The sequence below is a fragment of the Boleophthalmus pectinirostris genome, unplaced genomic scaffold (assembly GCF_026225935.1).
Source record: "Boleophthalmus pectinirostris isolate CB_2022bp ecotype Guang Dong unplaced genomic scaffold, ASM2622593v1 HiC_scaffold_4, whole genome shotgun sequence".
Taxonomy (NCBI): domain Eukaryota; kingdom Metazoa; phylum Chordata; class Actinopteri; order Gobiiformes; family Gobiidae; genus Boleophthalmus; species Boleophthalmus pectinirostris.
In genome coordinates, this window is record NW_026571353.1 from 6,726,054 (window position 1) to 6,733,226 (window position 7,173).

The following is a 7,173-nucleotide window of genomic DNA, read 5'->3' on the forward strand; positions in this document are numbered from 1 at the left end:
TAGTCCTGGTATAATCCTGGTGTAGTCCTGGTATAGTCCTGGTTTAGTCCTGATTTAGTCCTGACCCGCCCGTGTGTAATCACTACCCGCCCGCATACCCACCCATAAAATTCCAGAACATTAAAACCCGCCCATTTCAGCAACTACTTACCCGTACCCATCAGGTTCCCGCGTGTACCTGACCCAGTGCAGGACTCTGATCTAAATCTAAACCAGGTCTAAAAGTGGACTACATCATTTTCCACTGTAGTTTTAAGAAATTTTCCAGCCTACAGTTAATAATGAACTGCAGGACCACGAAAATCAGGATTACTAATAGTGCGATTTGAAAATTTGATGATGTTATTCAAGTAAAACTTTCAATAACTCTCCACATTTATATCTATTTTATGTTATTATGCTTGAATTGTGGAAGTGAACTGCTCTGATCTTACAGCTTGCTTTTGGATTTGGTGCTGATTTATTATATTAACACAAACGCAGCATTGTACATTGTGTTTTCTTCCTAAAATGCATTGCTATTGCACCATAAACGTTTATAATCTGTTATGTTGTGAATCTGAGAGTGTTGTGGTTTTGCAATTTTTCAACATTGTTTGAATCAGCAACTCGGCTGAACAAAGACAGGATCTGACTCACTCACTTTCTGCATATCAGCTTTTTCGCATGGAGGCAGTTAGGGCTCCATTGAGAAAACAGGATATAGTGTATTTCCATTTCTCATGTCAAATGCAGGACACGTTTTTGATTTCTTACTGATTCTCGGATGTGATGCGTTGCTATATGCACTTTGTCGCGTGATGTGTGTAGTTTCACTCACCAACCTGAAGTGTTACACTATTTCATGACTATTTTTCATGTTATACTCCTTCTTTTGCTTGCATTATTTTCTCTGGTATCTGTACTTTTACTTAAGTAACAATATTGTGTACTTCTTCCAACACTGATCTAGTGACAGGAAGGACATGCAGGTACAGAATTACATTCATACCATACTCCCTATGACTGTATAACTCACCCTTATGTAACAGATAATACCCCCTACAACTGTACAACTCATCCTTATATTATATATATATATATAATTTTTTTTTTTTTCTTGTACACATATACATTTATGAAATTCTAAAATAATAATAAATCAATTTTATATAGTGCTTTTTTGGACACTCAAAGATGCTTTACAGAGCATTATTCATTCAGTCCATACCCAGTGGTGGTAAGCTACTACTGTAGCCACAGCTGCCCTGGGGCAGACTGACGGAAGCAAGGCTGCCAATCTGCACCATCTGACCACCACCATCACTCACACACACACCACTTTCATACTAGGCAATGAGGGTGAAGTGCCTTGCCTAAGGACACAACAACAGTTTTTACTACTGGCGCTCCCTGTGGCATCTGATTTTCCCAGTGTCTCCCATCCAAAAACTAACCAGACCCGGCCCTGCTGAGCTTTAAGATCTGACGGGATCAGACTTTGACAAGTTGGTATGGCAACAATTTTGCCTTATTTGACACCAGTCTCATGCTATTTTTACTACTTATTTTGTATTATTATTATCTATATTTTTTTCTCTCTGTTTTTATGTTATATTGTGATGTTTGAGCTGCTGTGTCCAAGTAATTCCCCTTGTGGATCAGTAAAGTTTGTCTAAGTCTCAGTCTGAGGAAGATGAAAACCAATGACAGTTGTAGTGTTTGTGCAAACTGCAAATGCTGAATCAGCAATTGTGCAATATCAAATCCCACACTGTTTTCTCTATTCATTGCTGTTTCAATGTCTGCTATGGTTTAAAGATCTTGTATTACACAAAACTAGAGCCCGACCGATATGGATTTTGTTGTGGCCGATATGAAACCGATATAATGGTAGTTGGAGCTGCCGATAGCCGATATAATCGCCGATATATTTTGTGATGTAAAAATTCACTGTAAATCTTTATTTATTTATTGTTTAAAAAACTTAGGTTTGGCTCTAGTGGATTCTAAATTGGGTTTATTTAGGCAACATTTATTGTTATTCTGACTCTTTACGTCATATTTACATACAGTAGATTGGCCGAATGGCATTTTTGCATCACATTCTAGCTACTAGTGATGGGTATTCCAGTTTTTTTTTTTGGAGAACCGGCTCTTTTGGCTCGGCTCACTAAGGCAGCTGGCTCTTTTGGCTCCCAAGCGACTCTTGAGATTGTTTTGTTGCAAGCAGGACTAAACCAAAACTGAACCAGGACTGAAAAAGGACTAAACCAGGACTAAAACAGATTTAAACCATGTGTAAAACAGGACTAAACCAGAACTGAACCAGGACTGAGTGTCGGGACTCGGTCTCTCCCTCACTCGAGCCCAAGATTAGTCCTGGTTTATTCATTTTATGCTGAACTGCAGCCAAATATATACTTTACTATACTATATATACTTTTTATCCTATGCACACGCAGATTTCTGAAAGTTTCGTTTTCAGCCGCTGCTGCTGTCAAACTACGGGTCTACAAGCGTCTTGAAGAGAAAAAGTGAGAAAAAGAGAAAACACAGCTCCCAATAAGAAGCAGGCTCCAGTTGTTCGCTTCAAAGAGCCGGCTCTAAGAGCCGCTTCGATTGCGACCGACCCATAACTCCTAGCTAGTAAACTATCGCTATTAACCTTTAGCTGTAAAAACGTGCGCACCGCGGTAATTAATTATATGCATAAATGTGGATCATTCACACGTCTATTCACAGCTCATTTACATATCAATGCAGGTCCAGTAACAAATATACGACCAATATAGTCACTTTACAATAGACCAATAGAAAACAGCCTGTTTATGTGCGGGAGCTACAGCAGCTAATCGCTAATAACAAATAGCCAAAACTAGCTTCAAAGTCTCTCACACTCATCGCTCACACAGGCTCCTCCTCACATCACAAGTCTGCACTAATAAAAGTCCTTTTAATCCAGACTCAAACCGATTGTCTGTAAAAAGAAAATAATCTCAGTGTTGCGCACGGCTGCGGGTGTAAACAAACACACGCAAGTGAAGTGACATGACTCTGGGGGTGTGTTCAGGGACAGTACGGACACAGACACAGACAAATTACACCGCAGATAAATACTGGTGCAGAGCCACATATTTGGACATTTATCTGTCTGTAAATTGGATTAAATGAACATAATGTAGAGAGTCTAAGCTTTATAACGAGGTATAACATGCCCACGTGAAATATCGGCCCATATCAGCAAGCATATCGACCGATACCCGATATGTCTCCAGGTGCCCATATCGGCCAATAATATCGGCCAGCCAATATATCAGTCGGGCTCTACACAAAACTGACTCTTGTGAGCGTTTAACACATATTAGAATGTTGTAACCTCCTCAAAAACCTTCCTGGAGTTGTGTTTTGTTTCATTCACATGAGTTAATCCTTTAGTATTCGTCTGTTTACATTCAAAATGACAACCCAACTGAATCCTACAAGTTTAACTGTTCAATACTTTTTACACATGTAAGTCAAGAGGTAGTCTGTTTTCTTTCTTAAAGGTGCACTGTGTAACTTTTTGGTTGTGGGGTCCATCGCCTACTTGTTTCTATGAAGATGTCGTTGCTCTGCCTGGAATATTCCACAGTGTGACATTAAACAGCTCTACTTACATTTATTCAAGTACAGGTGGTTTTATAACTCAAAAATACCTAGAAAAACAAACATTCTGACTCACACTCAACTCACCCTTATGTAACAGACAATACTCCCTACAACTGTACAATAACTCACCCTTATGTAACAGATAATACTCCCTACAACTGTACAATAACTCACTCTTATGTAACAGATAATACTCCCTACAACTGTACAATAACTCACCCTTATGTAACAGATAATACTCCCTACAACTGTACAATAACTCACTCTTATGTAACAGATAATACTCCCTACAACTGTACAATAACTCACCCTTATGTAACAGATAATACTCCCTACAACTGTACAATAACTCACTCTTATGTAACAGATAATACTCCCTACAACTATACAATAACTCACTCTTATGTAACAGATAATACTCCCTACAACTGTACAATAACTCACCCATATGTAACAGATAATACTCCCTACAACTGTACAATAACTCACCCATATGTAACAGATAATACTCCCTACAACTGTACAATAACTCACTCTTATGTAACAGATAATACTCCCTACAACTGTACAATAACTCACTCTTATGTAACAGATAATACTCCCTACAACTGTACAATAACTCACCCATATGTAACAGATAATACTCCCTACAACTGTACAATAACTCACTCTTATGTAACAGATAATACTCCCTACAACTGTACAATAACTCACTCTTATGTAACAGATAATACTCCCTACAACTGTACAATAACTCACTCTTATGTAACAGATAATACTCCCTACAACTGTACAATAACTCACTCTTATGTAACAGATAATACTCCCTACAACTGTACAATAACTCACTCTTATGTAACAGATAATACTCCCTACAACTGTACAATAACTCACCCTTATGCAACAGATAATACTCCCTACAACTCTACAACTCACCCATATGTAACAGATAATACTCCCTACAACTGTACAGCACACAATTATGTAACAGATAATACCTGGAAAAACAGACATTCTGACATTGTTAGCGGGGTCGTCTCTCCACAAATCTGATCTGTAACTTGGTTTGGTTTGGTCTCCATGAAGATAGAAGGGTTTAATGCCATACTGAGAAACATTCCATACAAAGCAATAACATCTCCATGGAGAAAAGTAGTTGATGGACCCTCCACCAGAAAGGTTACACAATGAAACTTTGAGTAAAAGTACAGAGACAGGGGCAAAAAGTTATTAAAGTAAAAGTATCACATTAATCTACTGAAGTGAAAAGTTTTAAAGTACCTGTTTAAAAATGCACTTAAGAGTACTTTAGGATAGTATTTTGCAGAGGTTTGCAGAGGTTTAAAGAATGAAAAGTAGTGACTTTGATAAAGAATTCAGCTGATTTTAAGTGATTCAATAGATTTTTCAGCTGTTTTTGTGTTTTTGTTTGGTTTGCTCAAAGTTGGAACGTAAACTCAAATTCAGTGTGCGACTACAAATAAAGTCCCACGCTAAAAGTACTTTTTACTTTTCAGTTAAGATCTAAAATATAGTAGAGTAGAAAGTACAGTACATGCTCTCAAATGTAGTGAAGTAAAAGTAAAAAGTATCCACTGTAAAATTACTGACTTACTTACTTACTCACAATACTTGACATTTACAGATACGTATAATTTGTACTTTACAATAGACCTGTATGTGTATGAGTAAACAGAAGTAGGCGTGTATTTAGGGGAAAATTTTAATTTCCTGAGAAGTGACGTCTTGAATACAGTAAAACAACAAAAGACAAACCATTAAAGATTACTCAAACACATATGATTGATGAATCACTCTACTTTTACTTTTGTACTTCATTACCAGTGTTGGGAAGGTTACTTTTAAAATGTATTCCCCTACAGATTACAGATTACATACCCCAAAATGTAGTAGTTTGTAACGTAATCCATTAAATTACTTAAAGTGAGTAATGTAATCTGATTACTTTGGATTACTTGATATTGTCAGGCTTTTTAAAACTACATGAATGTAACAACCACATCCTGAAAATTCTTGGTTGTTCTCTTCAAATTGTCTGTTGAGCCCGAGTCTCCATGAATATCGTAGGATCGTAGGATATCGTAACATGAACTGTTTTGTCTGTTTAAAAAAAAATAAAAAGCCCAGACTTTACTTACACATATTAAAAATATTATTGATAGAGAAATTATTTTTATATGAGATCACTGCTGCTTTAAATTGTGTCCACTCTACTGTTAGTGTCATATTGTTTAGACCTGGTTTAGTCCTGGTTTTAGACCTGGTTTTAGTCCTGGTTTTTAGTTCTGGTTTTAGTCCTGGTTTAGACCTGGTTTTAGACCTGGTTTTAGTCCTGGTTTTAGTTCTGGTTTTAGTCCTGGTTTTAGTTCTGGGTTTAGTCCTGGTTTAGTCCTGGTTTTAGTTCTGGTTTATCCCAAAATGTGAAAACAAGAAAATACCGCATTTATTTCAACGAAGTAACTGTAATCCAATTACCACTCATGGAAAACAGTAACTGTAACTGAATACAGTTACTCATAGTGAGTGTGTATACATGCACATCAATAACCCGGTTATTAGCCATATCCCGGTTATGTCAGTATTCCGGTTACTGCGTTTACATGCGCACTGAGAAACCGGGATACTCATATCCGTGTATACATGATCAAATGTAATCTAATAACCGGGATACTGCCATAACCGGGTTACTGAAACCGGGTTACTGCGTATACATGCACCATCAAGAAACCGGGATACTCAAAAAACCCAATCATAACCGGGTTATTGACGTGCATGTATACGCACTCAATGATTATGTAACTCTGGTACATGGAATCTGTTACTCCCCAACACTGTTCATCACTTACCACCGTTGTGTATGAGTAAACAGAAGTAGGCGTGTATTTAGGGGGAAATTTTAATTTCCTGAGAAGTGACGTCTTGAATACAGTAAAACAACAAAAGACAAACATTAAAGATTACTCAAACACATATGATTGATAAATCACTCTAAATGTCACTTGGGAGTGGATAACGGGAAACAGTGATATCATGTTTAAAAGTTTGTGACAGTCCCATTTACATTTGCTCTCATTAATTTCAATACTCTTCCAAGCTCACAGGTCGGGAGAACCCTTCACCAAAAAAATTACACAGTGTACCTTTAAATATCTAATATTAACCCATACTGAAACCGGGTCGAAAATATAGGATATATTTCCTTTAAAATGTTCCAATTTTGTACTATAACTGTTATTTATCATTTAAAATACCTACAGAACAGCTTTGAACAAGACCTTGTTACGAGACCTTTAGGGTCAGTAAATAGTATGGATGAAACAATACCCGAAATATCATGATATTGCATTGTTAACCCTCTCAGGCTCAAATACATTTTTAGTATCAGGAAAAATCTGATATTTGGGTAAAATTATAATATGGGGTAGTAATATACAATCCTGACTTTTTTATCCTTTGTAAACAAAAAAAAAGTATTTTGCACTTCTGACAGGCCGTTTGCATGTAGCCATTCTTGCACAGTCT